Genomic DNA, 17,798 nt, shown 5'->3' on the forward strand with positions numbered 1-17,798 from the left:
TGGCGGTGGTGCCAGCCCCGGGCGTGGGCACGCAGGACGAGGGCGGTGATGGAGGAGGATGCAGAGCTCTGTTTGGAAGCTGTGTGTGTGAGTGAGTCCTTGTGGCCCACTCAGTAGGGAGACCCAGGGCTCTGAGTGCTCAGAATTGCTGGTCTTGAGCTTGGGAGAGATTTGGTGACTGAAGGAGAGGTGGGAGTCACTGGGAGGTGGGAGGAGGTGGTGCTTAAGATGAATCAATGAATATGCTCACCCAAGAGGGTGTGGAGAATGCCTGGGGAACACCAGCACTTAAGGGCAAGTGGAGAAAGGAGGCAGAGCCAGTGAAAATGACAGGGAAGGAAGGGGAGCGAGGAGGAAGAGAGCCTGGGGAGGGGGGGCCCTCGGAAGCTAGGACAGGAGACCTTGCAGGAGAGAGGCCTGCAGTGGCAGCCGAGCAGAGCACAGTGACCCCAGCCCCTGGTGGGGTGGACAGTGAGGAGGTCCCTGGTGACCTCGTTAGAAGTACATCGGGGCACCTCATGCCTCCAGGATGGTTAATACAGAAGACAAGAAGGAAGTGTTGGCAAGGACGTAGGGAAACTGGAACCTCGTGCATGGCTGGTGGGAATGTGAACTGGTGAGGCTGCTTTGGACCACGGCCTGGCAGCTCCTCAGAGGGTTAACCGTGGAGTTGCCACAAGGCCCAGCAATTCCCTGCCAGATGCACACCCAAGGGAAAGAACACACGTGTCTGCATAAGCACCAGCACACGGATGTCCGTGGCAGCATTGTCATAGTAGCCCCAAGCGGAAACGATCCACATGCCCTCCCAAAAAGTGAAGTATTACTTTGCAATAAAAAGGAGTGAAGTATGATGGACACATGCTACAACATAGATGAGCCTTTAAAACACTAGCTGAGTGAAAGAAGCCATTCACAAAAAGACCACACTGTATTGTATGGCTCCATTCACATGCAATGTCCAGAATAGGCAAATCCATAGGGACAGGAAGTAGATTCTGCCAGGGGCTGGGGGGAGGGAGGAATGGGAGTGGTTGTGAGTGAGTCTGGGGTTTCTCACATGTTCTAAATGTTCTAAAATTAGATGGTAGTCATGGTTGTGAATATACTAAAAACCATTGAATTGCACAATTTAAATGAGTGAGTTGTATGTGGATTGTATGTCCATGAAGCTGTCATGAAAATAAAAGTACATTAGGGACAGGGCCCCAACAGTGGACACTGAGCAACTGATGGGCAGTGTTTGTGGCCTTTGTTAAACTGCAGAAGGAAACCCTTGGCCCTGGCTGGGAGTAGCCTGTTTACCCAGAAGCCCTTCCCAGCACTCAGCACACGTATCCGGGGAGCCATTTTGTAGTCTGTGTGAAGGGTGTCCCCTGGCGTTCTGCAGCCGTGGCCCTGCCGGGGCCCCGAGGGGTGCGTGTGTGCTGGCTGTGATGGTGGATGTCCCAGACCTCACTCCATTCCCTCTGTGGCCAGCCCTTGACCCAGAGCTCTGCCAGCTGGGATGGACTTGGGCTCGGTGGCCTCAAGCCGGGACTCCTGCCTGGTAGCTCTGGACTCTCACCCAGGAGCCTGCAGGGGAGGGACCCCGGCAAAGCAGAAAATCCCGTTGTCTGATGGGGGCATGGTGGGATAGATGGCCCGGAGGCTGTGCTCTGTCGGGGATGCTGTGACCTCACAGGACCCCATGGTGCAGTCTCGGGCCTGGAGTGAGGTGGGAGTTGGGAACCGGCTCACCCCTCTTCATCCTCACCTCCTCAGTGACAGTGCATCCAGCAACCCCAAGACTGTGGACGGTGGGCACTCTTCTCAGGAGGTAAAGTCTGAGACCTCGTCCAACCCCAGCTCTCCGGAGATCTGCCCCAGCAAGGAGAAGTAAGAGTGAAGCTGGCTCTAGCCCCGCGGGACCTGGAATAGGCCTCTGCTCTGGCATCTCCCGCTTTGGGGACCCCCTGGAATGCACAAGCCAGCAGGCAGGGCCACGGGGAGCCACTCAGTCTCTGCGGGGCCTGCCCTGCCCTCGGCTCCCACGTGTGACCAGGGCCGCCTTCCCGCCCCCCTGCAGGCCCTTCATGAAGTTGAAGGAGAACGGCCGGGCCAACATCTCCCGTTCCTCCTCCAGCACCAGCAGCTTCAGCAGCACGGCCGGGGAGGGCGAGGCCATGGAGGAGTATGACAGTGGGGTAGGTGCGGCCTGGCCAACCTGGGCAGCGGGGAGGCACCTGGGCCCACCGCTCGGTGTGTTAAAACAGCTCCTGTGGGCAGAGCCCCCTCCAGGCTCCGGGGAGAGCGGGGAGTATGGAAACAAGAGGTGGCCCACCCAGCCATCTCCACCCTCTGGCAGCGGTGGTTTAGGGTCTCCCTGGGGTGACAGAGGAGCAGCAGCAGCAGAGGGTCAGAGGTCAGGCTGAGCGTGTCCCTGCTGTGGAGTTCTTGGCTGGAGAGGAGAGGGCTCAGCGCTGCATGGGTGTGGTCAGGGGCACTGCCTGGGGATGGAGGGGAGCCAGGGCTGGAGGGGAGCCAGGGCTGGAGGCAGCAGGAGGAAAGAGCGTGTCCAAGTGGGCAGTGGGAGGCAGGGGCTGCCCAGGTCAGCTGAGGGTGGGCCCACCTCGCTCACCCGGCCTCTCTCCCCAGAGCAGCCAGCCGTCCACAACCTCGCCCTTCAAGCAGGAGGTGTTTGTCTACAGCTCGTCCCCAAGCAGCGAGAGCCCCAGCCTGGGGGCGGCCACCACCCCCATCATCATGAGCCAGAGTCCGACAGGTCGGTGTGCACCACGTGGTGTGCACCACGCAGCCAGGGCCGGGGCTGTGCCCTGAGCACTGTTTGTGGGGCGCCAGCCCCAGGTGTCTGTAACTGGCCAGTCTCGGTCCAACCCCAGTGTGAGGCCTTGAGCTCTGCTCCCTCACTGTGTCTGTGCATCAGCCTTCAGGGCCTGTTCTTGTCCTCTCGTTACTCACGGGAACCGAGCTCAGAGGGGAGTTGGGACTGTGTGAGTCGAAAGCCGAGGTTCTTTCCACGGACCTCTCGCTCCTCCCCATCTCCGACTCAGGGCCCCCCATCACAGCGATGGTCCTCAAAATGCAAGGGTACCAGGTGGGGAGAGCATTGCAGGTGGAGGGAACAGCACATGAGAGGCCGTGATCTGGAACCACACGTGAATCAGGGGGGCTGGAGTTCACAATGGTGACGGGACAGGTGAGAGAGGAGTCAGTAGTTAGGGGACAGGGCCAGGGTGCTAGGGGACAGGTGAGACAGGAAACCATGGTTAGGGGACAGGGCCAGGGCTGCCCCTGGTGAGGATTTGGGCTCTGTCCTGCAGGCAGTGGAAGCCATGGGAAGGTCTTAAGTCTTTGAAGGTTCTTAAGTAGAGAAGCGCCATCTGGTGTTGAGAAAGACCATTTTGTGGCTGCAGCTGGCCCAGGAGGAAAGACTGGTTGGAGCAGGTGCAGGGAGGAAGATCAGCGAGGGTCACAGTGAGTGGTGAGGGGTGATGGGCTGTGGATTGTGGGGTGATGGAGCATTGGATTCAAGAGATGCCAAGGAGGTAAATCTTCGGGGCTCAGTAGCGGGGGCTACAGGGAGAGCCAGGAGTCTGGGCCTTCGGGGTTCTGGGATCCCTGCAGTTGGACAGAGTAGGAGGAGCCGGCTCTGGGGAGAGGGTGAAGGTTGGCACCTGAGGGGCATGTCGGTAGACGTGCCTGGTAGGCACTGATGGGCTCTGTGGGTGCCCAGAAGTCAGAGTCTTGGTCCCGCCCTCCAGGAGGGCAGCACGGTGGGGTGGGGGCAAGCACAGGACCCTGAGTCCATCACTGACGAGCGATGTGACATTGGACACGTTCCTCAGCCTTCCCATGCCTCAAATACCGGAAGAATATTTACTCAGTTTTCCGTGTTATTCGCAGTGCTATAGACACATACACTTTCACATTGCATCTATATTGCTAATATTCTCTCCATTAGTTTCTGAAGTCTCAGCAACAAAACAGCAGATTAAGTTGATTTGTAGCATTTGCTGATCTCAAGCCACCAATGTGACTGACGTAAATAACCTTAAAAGAATAGGGAGTGGTAAAATGTAGTGAAATAACGAGGAAGCGATGACTTCTGAGTATTTATTACCTTTGATGAATATCACTTAATTATAAGCTTATAATTAATTTTTTTTATTAATCCCCACTGGAGGATATTTTTTCCATTGATTTTTTTTTAGAGAGAGTGGAAAGGAGGGAGGAAGAGAGAGAGAGGGAGAGGAACATTGATGTGAGAGAAATACATTGGTTGGTTGCCTCCTGGATATGCCCCAAACTAGGGCTGGGGATCAAACCTGCAACCCAGGTACATGCCCTTGACCAGGAATCGCTCAGGCTGCTGTAACAGCTGAGTTACCGGTCAGGGCTAAGCTTGTGACTGTGTGTGTAACAACCAGCTCACAACATTTGTAAAAATTTAAGGGTTGGCTCTTGTGAATTGGTGTGTTAGCTAGAGTGTGTCATGGAGTGGAGCGCCCCTTCTGGCCTCCCTGCCCAGTTCCCCAGCAGCCCATGACCGCCACAGCCCCACCCTCTTCATGGACATTCTTCTTTTTCCTAGATGCCAAAGGCCGAAATTCCCCGAGGTCAAACCTGAAATTCCGCTTTGATAAGCTCAGCCATGCGAGCTCCAGTGCGGTAAGGCTCTATGGGTGTGGGGGTGGCAGCAGGAGCCTCCCGCATCCCACATTCCAACCTCCTCCCAGCCAGCCTTCCTTCCCGGGCATGTCACAGCGGGGGGAGGAACCTCTGGTCCCACCTGGGGGTGAGGCTGTTGGTGCCACGTGGTGCAGCAGCCTGGGGGTCGCCAGCCAACTCTGCCCCATGTCCTGTGTTAGAGCCACACCATCGGACACACACAGATGTGAGTTGTGAATGGTTGGCTCCCGGGGCCTTGGGTCCCTTCCGAGCTCACTGGAGAGTGGAGAGCTGGGCGCACAGAAGGTGCAGTCGGCAGGGGTTATGTTGCCTAGTTTTATAAAACTCTCCCGTGGATTTTTCTTGAAACAGGGTCACTAATGCTAAAGAGGAGACCTTCGCCTGTCAAAGGTGGGTCAAGTGTGTGTCCTGCTGTGGCCACGGGGCCTGCTAACCCGACACTGTCCCGAGACCCTGACGGCTGGGGAGGGTAGTCGCCTCTTCTGAAGCCTCTGTGATGGGGCCCAGGATGAGAGGAAGGCGGGTGGCCTCGGTGTGGATGGGAAGGGTTGTGTGGGTCTGGGCTGGACTCACTGAGTTGGTCTCCTTGCCCCAGAGGTGCCTGGCTGGGGCAGTCGCCCAGAGCTGCTTCCTCTCCTGGAGCGAGAGGCGTCCGTTTGCCCCTGCCTTTCTGCCATCAGTGGCCTTTCCCAGGGCTCTGGGCTGAGCTCTCCTACCCGAGTGTCCAGGGATGCCTCAGCACCCTAAACACTGCGCGGCGCCCCGAGGGAGGACCCTGCTGGCAGCCACAGCCAGTTGGGGGGCGGGCAGGAGTGTGTGGTTTTCAGCACATCGGGCCTGGGCCCAGCTCCCCGCAAGGCCTGAACGTGTGCGGGTGAAGTTAGCAGAGACCCTCTGATTTTCCCCCTGCTACGGGGCTGCAGGGCTGAGAGTCACAGTTGGAACCAAGGGGAGGTGCAGAGCTGAGCCCATTTGTACAAACCTGATCTGTAAAAAAAGCAGGTGAGCTGGGGGTGCCGGCACGCTCAGCTCCCATCCTACACTGCAGACCCTGTTCACCAGGTTCCTGTCGATGCCCACCTGCTCGGCTGTCTGACGACGGGCACCCTGTGTGGGCCCCTCCTGTCCGAGCATATCCATGGGCTATGGCCATGGGCACACGTGTTTGCCCTTCCTTCCTTCACCCAGTGTTTGATCGCCTCCCTCCTTCTTGTCTCCTCCAGGGAAGCCCTGATTCTGTCTTGGAGAAGCTCCTATCCTAGCAGTTTGGGGGTGCCATTCACTACTCTGACCGTCACAGGCCTGTTGCTCCTCCGGCCACCTGCCCACCAGACCAGCTACCTGTCCCAGTGCCCCGACCGGCACAGCCCTGCCCACTCCTTTGCCAAGACACCCTGCGAGCACCTCCCCATCTCTGGACAAGGCCTCATTCCTCCAGGCTCCCCTGCTCCTGACCCCACATGTGCTGTGTGTCTGGGTCATTTGTTACCTTGTTTTTGTCTGCAGCAGCCAGTGTTGGGTGAGCGGGGGTCTGGGTACTGGGGACTCAGAGAGCCAAGAGGCAGAGCCTGGTATGGTGGGGAGCAGAGGCCCGGAGGGGGCTGCGCCTGGGGAGGGGCGGCGCCGGGTCCTGACAGGCAGGCATTTTGTGCTGCTGGAGGGAGCACTTTTCCAGCAGCCAAGTCTGTAGCTCCTTGAGGATGTCCTGGTAGAAGTCGGCTCTGTCGCTCCCACATTTCTGGAGCTCCCAACATCTGTTTGCTTCTGTGCTAGGAGCTTCTTCCCCATCTGCTGACAGCTGCCGGGGCCTCTGTCCCTGCTGCCCGGGCATGGCTGGGTGAAGCTGCGACAGGGCTGGGCGTGTGAGAGCGGGCACCACACTCTTCCTCGTGGCCTCATTCACACAGGCTCCTGTGTGGTTGCTGTGGGAGAGGCCGGAGCCAGTCTCTCCCTTTGAGCAGATGCTTTTCCCAGGAAGGGGTGGGTGCCAGGAGAGGAGGAGCTGGGAGGGAGCAAGGCAGTGAGCGCCTGGGCCTTGGCTGGAGACCCTGAGACCCAGGCCAGGCCAGGATCCCTGTCCCTGCGGGTGGCGGAGGTTCGTAGGTTCGTGGGGAGTTACTTCAACCCACCTCTTGGTTAGAGAGGGGAGGTGAGGTGGGAGGACTCAGGTGCGGTCAGGCCTTGGCGAGGGAGGAGGACTCAGGTGAGGGGAAGGGGCGGCCTCCTTCTGTGCTTATGTTCTGGCATCTGTGGGAGGCATAGTGCTGCCCGGGGGCTGTGTCCTTGGGCTGTCGGGCTCGATCTCTGCCACCCCCTCTTTCCCCAGTCTCCTGTTCCCCTTTCCACTGTGGGTCTACAGGCAGCTGTCACACCGGTGGGATTCCTGCAGCCTGGGCCCCAGCTGATGCAGTTGGGACACTGCCTGCCAGGGCCCCTCAGCCAGAGCCACCTCCCCGGGGGTGAGCCAGCGTGCTCTCTGTGGCTCCTTGGCTGCTCCCCACCCCCGAGTCCTCGGTGGTTTCTGAGTGTCCTCCAGGAAAACGGAGTCTGAAGAGCAGACCCTTGGAGGTGCGGCAGTTTCAAGTGCACCTGGGCCCTCTGTGACACGGGCGGCCAGGGCTTTAACGAGCAGATGACAAGGGTCTCCAGCCCAGTGCTTTATTTGCATCGGATCTGGGCTTATTCCGGAGTAAGGCATATAAATGTTACACCTGATTTTGTGACCGTTTCCCCTTTGCTTTTGCAATGAGAGCAAAACCTCGGTCCTTCGTCCCCCACTCACGTGGACCCTGTGGGGTCCTGTTTGCAGGCCGGTGGGCCCCTCCCCTCACACTGTCTGGGAAACGTGTCTACTTCAAGTCCTAGCCCCGTGGAATTTATTCTGGTTAGAAGGGCAACAAATGTCCGCGTGGCGTGGATTAAACGTTCCTGCAGCAGCACCCGCTGCAGTGACCAGGCCTGTAGGTCCTGGCGGCATACTGTTGGCTGGGTTTCTGAAGGAACTTGGAAGGTCGAACTGCATTTCTTTAAAAACAACCCCAGGCTCTGGCTTGCTTCTCTGGAGAGCTGGTATTTGCAGCTGCTGGGTGGTGGTGCTGTGTTCGTGGTCTGGGGGGGTCCTCTGGGGTTTCCAGGTGGTCCCCGCTCCATCCTGCTTCGGAACCTCATACCCACCTTCCCCCACCGTTTGCCCCCCACCCTCCTGCAGCCCTCGCCTCCCAGGACGGCCTTGCTCCTGCCTCTGAGCCCGGGGCCAGGCTGGCTGGGCATGTCCCGGAAACCGAGAGGCACAGGTCTGCCCCAAGAATCGCAGGCCTGAGCAGTGGGTCTACCCTCTGCTAACGGGGATGCCTGGGAAGGATCTGAAAGGTCCCTTCCTCTGTGTCTGCATCACCATCTTTAGCAAGTCCATCCTGTAGCTTCCAGAATGTACATGGCCAGGGCGAGGGGAGAGGAGAGGAGAAGCAGGACCCGCAGTCGTCCCAGGCCCTCGGGACCACGGGGCAGGCAGCTTGCGTGCCTGGACAGTCTCCTTGCATCTGCTCTGGGCTCAGATGTCTTTCCGTTAATTGCTGCGCCCAGTTTTGGGGCTCATAGATGTGCTGAAGCCTCACGGGTCCTTGTAACTAGATCCGTCCCGATGGTGCTCATGCTGGTACCCGAGGGGCTCTGTGTGTGGCCCCCGACACAGGAGAAGTGTTTCCTGCTCGCGCCTCTGGCTGCGGGAACCGCCTGACTCACTCAAGGAAGAAACTGCCCATGGGCTCTGTAGGCACCCAGGTGCCTCTGCTCAGATGATGCTTAAAAACGGAGGCAGGAAGAGCTTCTGTGGGGTCTTAGCTGGAGCTTCTGTCATGAGTGGAACACGGGGTTTCCTGAAAACGATTCTGTGGTTCAGCCTTGTCGGGAGCATCTTGCTGTCCACGCCCCCCCCCCCCCCCCCCCCCCGGCTTCTTTGAGCATCGAATCCAGCCAGGCCATTGTCCGGAGGAGAAGCCTCAGCCCCCGAGAGGGGAGCATAACTTGCTTGAGGCCACATGACCAGCCAGCGGCAAAGCCGGGCTGAGAACACGCAACCCAGGGCCCTTCCTCGCACCGCCTACGTGGCTGGCGCAGCAAGTGGCTGCGTGTGCTGGGGCTCTGAGGTGTGGGAGCCGGTGAGCTGGGGTCTGGGCCCTGGCTGGGGGGTGTGAGCCGCCCAGGGTGCTGGTGGGGCTGTTCATCGGGAGAGATATTCGCTGGGACTTTTCAGAGAGGGCCTGGGGCTCTGATGCAGCTTTGGGCCCTGAAGACAAGGCGGGAAAAGAGATTTCAGTGGCTTGTTCCTCAGTGACATTGGCATTTCCACTCGGGCGTGTAAGCGGGGAGGAGGCCAGGGCGTAGACGCAGTTATCCGACACTCAGTTTCCCTTTTTTTCAGTTAAGAAAAGTGTAAGAGAAAACCCTTTGATTCTCTCTGATCCTTAAACCACGGTGGTTAGTGAAAATGTAGATGCAGGTGACCAGGCAGGACGGGAGGGAGCCTGTTTCAGTTTCTCGCCCTGAGGGTTTAAGGTGCCAATGCAAACACTACCTTCTTCATTCAGTCCTGAGGTAGAGGCAGGTCTGTGGTGGGGGGGATGGTTGGGGTTCAGGCAGATCTTAGGGCTGCAGCTGTCTGGCAGGGACCTGGCCGCTCAGGACCCCGCGGCTCCTCCCAGCCTCTGGCTACCCCTCCCTCAAGGGCAAGGGTGGGTCAGTGGGGTTTGCCAAGCCTGTCCCGCAGCCTGCCAGGGGCGGTTGGGGCATTCTCTAGTACAAGTTCTGATATCTGTTTCATCACGACCCCTTTGCCCAACCCTAACCCACATGTCCCCCCTTTTAGCTGGACCATGGGCCCCTGGGGAAGGAAGGAGACAGCCCCCAGCAGGGCCAAGGACCAGGAGCCCTGCCTAGGGAGAGGTGCTGGGGCAGCGGCTCTGCTCTGTGCCTTACCAGTCCCGGGGAGAGGGTGTTTGGTGGGAAGGCTGGAACTTCAACGCTGTTGTCTTTGATCTTGTGACATTTTCGCTTGGAAGGGTCAGTCCCCCCTCGCTGCTCCTTCGCATGTGCGCCAAAGCTCCCTGTCATGCGCTCCCCTTCCACACCCCGGCCCGGGGAAGGATGCCTTTCCATGTGAGCTCTTCCTCTGGGCAGGCGCAGGGCCCCAGGGGTGCAGCTTGGCCCTGAGGCCCCCCGTGGTGGTGACTTCCCTTCCTTCCCTCTTCGTGAGGGGGTGACTTGTGGACCCTGACTGCCTATGTCATGTAAATAGTGTACATTTAATTTATTGCTATGGTAGCACATTGTATTTGTTAATGTATAAAACAAATTCTAAAAGGTTGACAAATGTATATTTTGTTGCTTAAATGTGTCTTTGCAGGAATTGACAATAAATAACATATTTTGTGTCCATCAGTGTTCAGACTTCTTTGCTTGGGGCCCCACCCCCAAGCGAGCGTCACCTTTAACTCACCAGAGGTTGAATACTGGCAGCCCCCGGGCCATGTGGGGCCTGCAGATGTGTTACTTTAGCCTCGAAAGTGTTTTAAATTTTCCCAATGAGTTTCTGATGTTTAAAAAACTGACTACAGCCTGGCCGGTCATGGCTCAGTGTTTGAGTGTCAACCTATGAACCAGGAGGTCACCGTTTGATTCCCGGTCAGGACGCGTGCCTGAGTTGTGGGCTCCATCCTCAGTGTGGGGCATGCAGGAGGCAGCCAATCAATTATTCTCTCTCATCATTGATGTGTCTCTCTCTTTCCCTCTCCTTTCCTCTGTGAAATCAACAAACATATATTAAAAAAAAAATAAACAAAATACTGACCACAAACATTTTTTGAAAACCTAGAAAATCACAGAAACTTCCCACTTCTGTTACAAATCCGATGCGGTATCCATGCCTGTGGAGTGGCAGGGATTGCTCAGAGCTTACAGAGGCCCCTAGGTGGGGCCTGTGCACCATAGTTCCCTCGATTACACCTGGAGGATCTCACCCTTTCCTGCTATTGCTCGGCCTGGCCCAGGTGGGCATCTGAGTTTGAGACCCCTGCCATTCACCGATTTGTCTTCAACCTGGGGTTTTCTTCCTTCTGCCCACTTTCTCTCCAGAGTCCCAGTTTATTTCTTCAGGGATTCTTTCATGATTAAGTGCCCTCCCTCCTATCCCCTTTGACTCCTGCATGGCCACACTCTTACATAGATACACTTTGTTTTATAATGTTTGGAGGTTTTGTGTGTGTTTGTGTGTGTGTGTGTGTGTGTTTTCCCTTAAGAAATCTGAAGGCAAGGGACAGGCCTTTATTTATTGGGACTTGGTTGTGTGATCTTGGGCAAATTTTTTAACCTCTTGGATTTGCATTTTCTTTTATGTGTAATTGGAAAAACCATCTACAAGGGAAGCATGAGGAGAGAAGTGAGTTTATAATTGGGAAAGAGCTTTGAAAAAAACTGGCAAGTGTTATTCAAGCGCCAGAGGTTCCATGATGATTGTTATTGTAATAACTGGAACAGCAGCTGACATGTATTGACTGTTACCACGAGGTTAAGTGTTGTACATATTCAGCCAGTTTTCCTGTAACACAACATATTAGTTCCTAAAAAAATCACAACACTGTGCAAAGTTGTGCAAGTGGGAAAAACAGAGCGAAGGACATAACACTTACAAACGCTGTCAGTGACACATAAAAATAAAAATTCATTCACTAGTCCTGGTTCGTATGGCTCAGTTGGTTGGAGCGTCCTCCTGTATACCTAAAGGTTGCCGGTTCGATTCCCTGTCACGGCACATTCCCTATCACGGTTGTGGGTTTGATCCCTGGTCGGGGTGCGTACGGGAGGCAACTGACCAATGTTCCTCTCACAGCTCTCTCACTTTCTCTTTTCCTCTCTCTCTAAAAATCAATGGACATATCCTTGGGTGAGGATTAAAAAAAATTCATGGTTTGTGAAGGTCTGGGGCGGGGGACAGGGGTGGGCTGGAGGGGGTCCATGGGGGAAAAAGAGGGACATAGGTAATTCTTTCAACAATGAAGATGAAAACAACAAACAAAAAACTTGCTTTTAGAGTTGGAAATTGCATTTTTGAAAATTATCAAGTAGATTCTATTGTAATTCAAATAAAACAGCATTGCTAATTAAAAAAATTCATTCACTACTGAGTGGAAACGGTAGCACAGTTTTACACGTTAGAGGATTAAGAAATATATAAACTCTACAATAAACACGGTGTTCTTACTTTGAGTCAGACCTGAAGTTTGATTGTGAAGGCCGGTGTTGGAAGGGTTGCCGTGTGTGAGTTACCGAGAGGTGGAGTAAGAGTTTCTGAAACCCCGGGACAGCAGTAACGCCAGATGTGGAGGGGTGCAGCTCATAACCGTGGTGTGCCCTGAGGCTGGTGGATGTTGGAGCTGTGTCCATGTGGGCTTTGTGTGTTCCTATGCAGCTCGATTTAGCTGGGTGCGGTTTTCCGCGTGCACCTAATATTCTCATGGGAGGGTTGCATATTCAAACATGCAGTTTGTGTTATATTTTCTTCTAATATATCAATGGCATTGGACCAAACTACCATTTTCAAAACAAGTATTTCAGTAGAACTGACTGTATTATCTCACTTAGTCATCCAAACAGCCCATTAAAGTGTGTGTTATTGTCTCCATGTTGTTAAAGAACCAGGATCAAATTTCAGTTTGGAATGCAAGTTTGGTGCAGGGTGTGTTCTGGACTGGGGTTCCAGACGCATCGGGATGGACCCGGTAAAGTGCATCCAGCCCTCTGGCTCCTCTGCCCGGCTCGGAGCTGCAGTCCGGGAATCATGTCTGCAGTATCCTGGGCCGCTGTGGTCACACCCACGTCATGTGGGGCCGCCGTGATCACTCCCACGTCATGTGGGGCTCCGTGGTCACTCCCACGTCATGTGGGGCCCTGTGGTCACTCCCACGTCACGTGGGGCCTCCCCCGAGCCTGTGGTCTCAGGCTTCCTATTTCTCAGATTTTAGGTTCCATCTGCGGAGTCCCCATGGCTGCAAGTGAAGCTGCATCTTCTACACTAACATCCAGGCCCGTCTGCACCTCATGGGTTGTCTGCTTCCTGGGTTCATGCGTTCTTCCCAGACGCGGGGGGATCGCTGATTCCATGGAGCTCTGTGGAGGGTGACTGTTTCCTGTCTGTGTGGGAAGGGCTGTCGGGGGCAGGGATGACTCCAGCTGGGCCAGTTACAGGTCCTCTGACCAGGGGAGGGGCACCTCTTTTCTGCCGAGGGCCATGTGGATATTTACAACATCATTCTCGGGCAACACAAAACTACCAGCTTAGAAAGTGGCCTGCTGTATCTGGTCAAACATTTAATTAACTCACCCCTAGTGCCTGGAAGGGCCGGACCAATGACTTCTCCGGCCTTGTGCGGCCTGTGAGCCGGACGTCCCCACCCTCACTAAACCTTCAGCTGGGCCTGTTCAGTTCCTTTAAACCTTCAGATTCTCAGCAAGCTCACCTGGGTCTATTCAGGTGTGCCCCCACTAGATGGGGCACTCTGCCAAGTTAGGGGCTGGGTCTTCAGACTCTTGCCACCTGTTCCCCCACCTCGGTGTCCAGCAGCTCGCAGCAGTCATCAGACATCCTGGGCCATCACTCAGCCTCCCCATGGGGAGAGGCCCCTGCAGCTGCTCGGCTGGGTCTTCCTTCTCACTCTCCAAGTGCCTGCTGTGCCTGTGGTCCTGCCAGCGGTGTGCCAGCCAACCCGCCTCTGCCCCCGGGGTAGCTGGCGCCAATACCACTACCGCAGTCCAATTCTCTCACTTTGCAGTAGCAGCCAGTTATTAAAACAGGGCCATTTCAGTTCACTCAGTCCTGTTTGTTTTAAACATCAGCTCACATCCCGTTCTAGCATCCCCACCAACCTTCTAGGGCAGGTTAGCCTGTTGGGCCCAGGGTCCTGTGTGTGGCAAAGACCCCCTCCTTGACCACATCTCTGAGCCCCCTTTTCAGCTAGTTGTCATCTTTGGCCAGTCCTCGGCCTGCCCAGCCCTGTTTTAGCAAAGCATCCCATTAAACTGGTTTATCAAGAATCCTCCCCACTCATCACCTTTGATATCCAAGTTGCCCTTCCCCAGCCTTTGATACATAACCAAGTTCCTCGTAGTAATTTTCCATCCAATCGCTCACCCTGCCTGCTGGCTAGAACTCCCCACTCGTTCCTGTTGTATGTGGAGCTGCGGTCAATCTCGCTCCCCTATTGCAATAGTCTTCAATACAGTCCTCCTTGCCTGTTGAACTCATTGACTCATTGGGTGCAGATTTTTGACTGGTAGCTGCTTCCCCTGCCCGCTATGTCCAAGCCCCTCCTTCCTCTGCACTTTTCCTCCAGTGTTGGGGTGGGGAAGGGAGAGGCAAAGAGGCCTCTCCTTTGGGGACTGCCTCTGAAAGACCTCCATGCTAGTCTGGGTACTCTGAGAAGCAGACATCCCAAGGGGAATAGGAATGTAGAGGAATGACCTGTGAGAGGAAATGGGGAAGGAGCTGGAGAAGGCTGGAGAGCCCTCAGGCTGTGATGCAGGCTTGCCCCTGGTGAAGGAGAGATGGGAGAACCATGGCAGGATGGAGGCATCTTTGATATCAGTCCATTTCTAAGAAAAATTCAGCAAGGCTGCTTCCTGGGTGGGTGCCGGGGGGTGGGGGGTGGGGGGCGGGGAGTGGTGGTGAGGCCGGGGGAAGCCCTAGCCAAAGTCTCCCACCGGTGGAGTCCTGCATATCACAAGAATGAGCCTTCATCACTCTGCCCGCCACGCCCAGTCCCTGGGGGAGAGCAGCCTGTGGGGGCCTGGCAGCGATGTGAACGCAGCGATGGGTCTCAGAGCGCGGCAGCTGGGGCCACTGGTCAGCCATGCCCCCTGCAGTTGGACACCTGAGAGGCACAGTCTCATGGTCGCCGTAGGCACGGCCCCAGTTTTGGTGGTTGACAGTATCCCCTCCTTAGTAGAGAGGCCCTCACTAGTTTAGGGGGAGGTGAGGCCCCCTTTCTCTTGGTTCTCTCTGCCTCTCAGTCCTTTTGCGTGGCGGGCGTTCCAGTGCTGCTGCTTTGTCACAAGGCCTCTGCCATGAGAGACGGGGCTCAGGCGGGACCACGTCTCCCCTTTCTCAGCCCCTGCTCTGAGAGGTCTGCCTTGCAACCTTTGGCTAATGGTGTGAACTGCAAGCCCCGCTGCCTCCTCGGTGCCACTCAGCCCTCAGGATGTGCCCTCATCCCGACCACCCCAGTGGGTAGCGATGTCTGCTGTGCGGTGCCACACCCTAACATGCTTTCACCTCACCCGGAGTCTCCTTCCTCCTTCCTCCAGACCCTCCAGCGACAGGTGGTCTTGGCAATGTTAAGACAATCACCACACCATGACCCATTGGGGGCGTGTTTGGAGGACCCTCAATCTTGTAGAAATAGAGAGACATGTCAAATGTTCTCCTTCCCACACAGAGCCAGGGCTCCTCTTCCACTGTCTGGAATGAGGCAGGGTGTTCCAATGAAATGGTGCCTCTCCACAGTGTGGACTGGCTCCATGGCCGGTTCCTGTGACTCCAGCAGTTCCCTGAATTTGAAATGTGAATTGGGTGGCTTACTGCTATGGCCCATTCAAACATCTGCCCTTAGATATTTAATGGTGTTCTCATGGTGGGCACTGCTTATGGGAGCCAAGCTGATGTTCCAGAGAAGAACTCTGAGACCTAGTCATGACACCTAAGGCCAGTGATCCTCAGAAGGGGACGTGATTTCAGAGAGGAACAGAGAGGGAGGGAGAGAGAGAAGAGAGAGAGAGAGAGAGAGAGAGAGAGAGAGAGATATCAGTGATGTGAGAGAATCATTGATCTGCTGCCTCTTCCACGCCCCCTACTGGGAATCGAGCCTGCAACCCGAGCATATGCCCTGACTGGGAATTAAACCACGACCTCCTGGTTCATAGGTCGATGCTCAACCACTGAGCCACACCGGCCGGGCTGTTTCCAATTCCTTAGGCAGAGATAATACCTGCTGGAAACATACCTGGAGATAACACCTGGAGAAACTTTGTAGAAGGTCATCCCCAACTTCAGAGCAGCCCTCTCCACTCAGAACAGGATGCTGCTCCCAGCTGTGGAGGGAGGCCTTCTCTAGCAGCTCAGCCTCAGGGCACATAGGAATCCCTGGAGTGATGTTAACATGCAGATTCCAGAGACTAGAACTCACTGGACAGGGTGGGCCCCGGGGCCTGTATCTCACCAAGCATAGGAGGGGTTCTGCTGTGGCCTTTCCCTTTGGGAACCACTGATCCAGTGTGCAGGCTCTGTGTAAGCCTCTCTCCTGTTACAGTGTCTCAGGCCCAGTGAGGAAGCGGTGGGGGAATTGAGGGTGCAAGGGAGTTGAAAGATGCCGGCCCCCCACCTAAGGGACTGTCATAATCATTGTCACACAAATGTCTTGTGTCCCAGCGAGGCACAAGATCTTGCAGGAAAATGAAAGGGAGTTGCCAGAGAGAACAGAATAGAGAAATATGCATCAAATAAAGCTTGTAAGGAGTAGTTTCAGGGGAGAATGGACTATGGCTGCATGGAGGACATTACAGGGCAGCCTGTAATAGGAACATTGGGAGAAAAGATGAGCATCATGCAGGAAGCAGAAGGAATTTGGTGAAAAGGAAAATCAGATACCGAGAGAATCAAAAGTTAAATGGAAACTTAAAATTGAAAACAGCTAGAGCCCCTTTCTTCAAATCAAAACAAATGATCAGATGAGAGATGGGATGTGAGACTGCGGAAACCTACTTGCCGTGTAGAAATGAAATCGCTACTGGGAAAAGCTGAAGACACCCAGGGTTAAGTGTGTGTGGCACTAATGGTGTTAAAGGTGAGTGAATCTCGTAACTCCAGTAGGCGAAGAATGTGGTTGATGAATTGACTCCATCGAGTGGATGAATAACATGACACAGCCCCTATGAAAGAGGGAATAAAAAGAAATGCAACATAAATGGGTCCACATGAAAACATACAGATGAAGACGGGATAGATGCAGCAAGACTGTACTATGGAAAGGCGTGTTTATGAGAAAGAGGGTAGAGAACTTGCTCAAATTATTGGGTCAGATGAATCTTAGTAATCTCCTGCAAGGTATTATATTTAAGGAATTTAAATATAAAACTGACAAGGAAGTCTTTATACCTTTGCTCTAAAATATCAATCGGCAGGTTTTACAAGAATTTGTCACTAGTAAGGGATCCCAGAAAACGTCCAGGGAAAATGGACAAGGAGGCCCAGATGTCATCCAGCTACTTAGAGTGCAATAATGAATATAATGAAAAAAGATTTTAACTTCTTTATTATAGAATTTTCCCCTAGGGAAGAAAGCTTCCCCAAACTGCAAAGGTTAAAATTCCAGAGATACCAACAGTTACAAACTATTACAAGGACTCAGCGATGATAAAATTATCTAAGATTTTAATTCAGTGACTTGTTGCCAGCTTGTATTGATTAGGCTGACTTAGTGGCAGGGCTTCAAGCCAGCTCCAGCTAGTTTAAGCTGACAGAAAAGGAGGCATTCATTCAAAAGAGACAGGGGTGTCTTCTAGAATCAAAGGGCAGGGGTGCAGCTGAGCCCCCGGAAGGACAGCAAAGGTCCTATCTGCCTCCGCTTTCAGCTTTTCTCTGTGCTTCTCCGTATTTCTTTTCTTTCTATTGGGTGGTTGGTCTTTTCCTTACGGGTTTGTGATAATTTTTTGTTTACATTTATTCTCGCCCTGAAGAGCAGCTGAGCTGGTCTCAGCACCAAGTTTTCCCTTCAGGCCTAGACTGTGAAATGGATCCAGTCGTTTCCCTTGTCAACTGGCACCATGTTCATCTTTGCCAGTAGAGGGCGCAAGAGTCATGTTTCCCTTGTCAACTGGCACCATGTTCAGCTTTGCCAGTAGAGGGCGGAAGAGGCACGTTGCAGGAGAAGGCTTCTGTTTCTGGTTCTGTGCTTGCTGGGCAAACTCTGGGACACAGGCACATGCTTGGGGCTCAGGTCTGGCTCCTGCAGCCTGGGCAGCGCATCCAATCCTAGGTTCCTGCAGCTCATTCAGTGTCCGGC

The 17,798-nt window shown here is 54.7% G+C and overlaps 1 pseudogene across 1 annotated transcript in view; it reads left to right on the forward strand.

Annotated features, from left to right (window-relative positions):
* LOC308252543 (phosphofurin acidic cluster sorting protein 2-like) overlaps nt 1–17,798 on the forward strand; it is a 60,235-nt pseudogene that overhangs the window by 15,802 nt on the left and 26,635 nt on the right. The window contains exons 5-8 of the transcript in view: nt 1,765–1,878; nt 2,069–2,186; nt 2,638–2,764; nt 4,595–4,671. The product of the transcript in view is annotated as a phosphofurin acidic cluster sorting protein 2-like (transcript). The remainder of the gene's footprint in view (nt 1–1,764; nt 1,879–2,068; nt 2,187–2,637; nt 2,765–4,594; nt 4,672–17,798) is intronic.

Source organism: Plecotus auritus (genome assembly GCF_963455305.1).
Source record: "Plecotus auritus genome assembly, chromosome: 7".
Lineage (NCBI taxonomy): Eukaryota > Metazoa > Chordata > Mammalia > Chiroptera > Vespertilionidae > Plecotus > Plecotus auritus.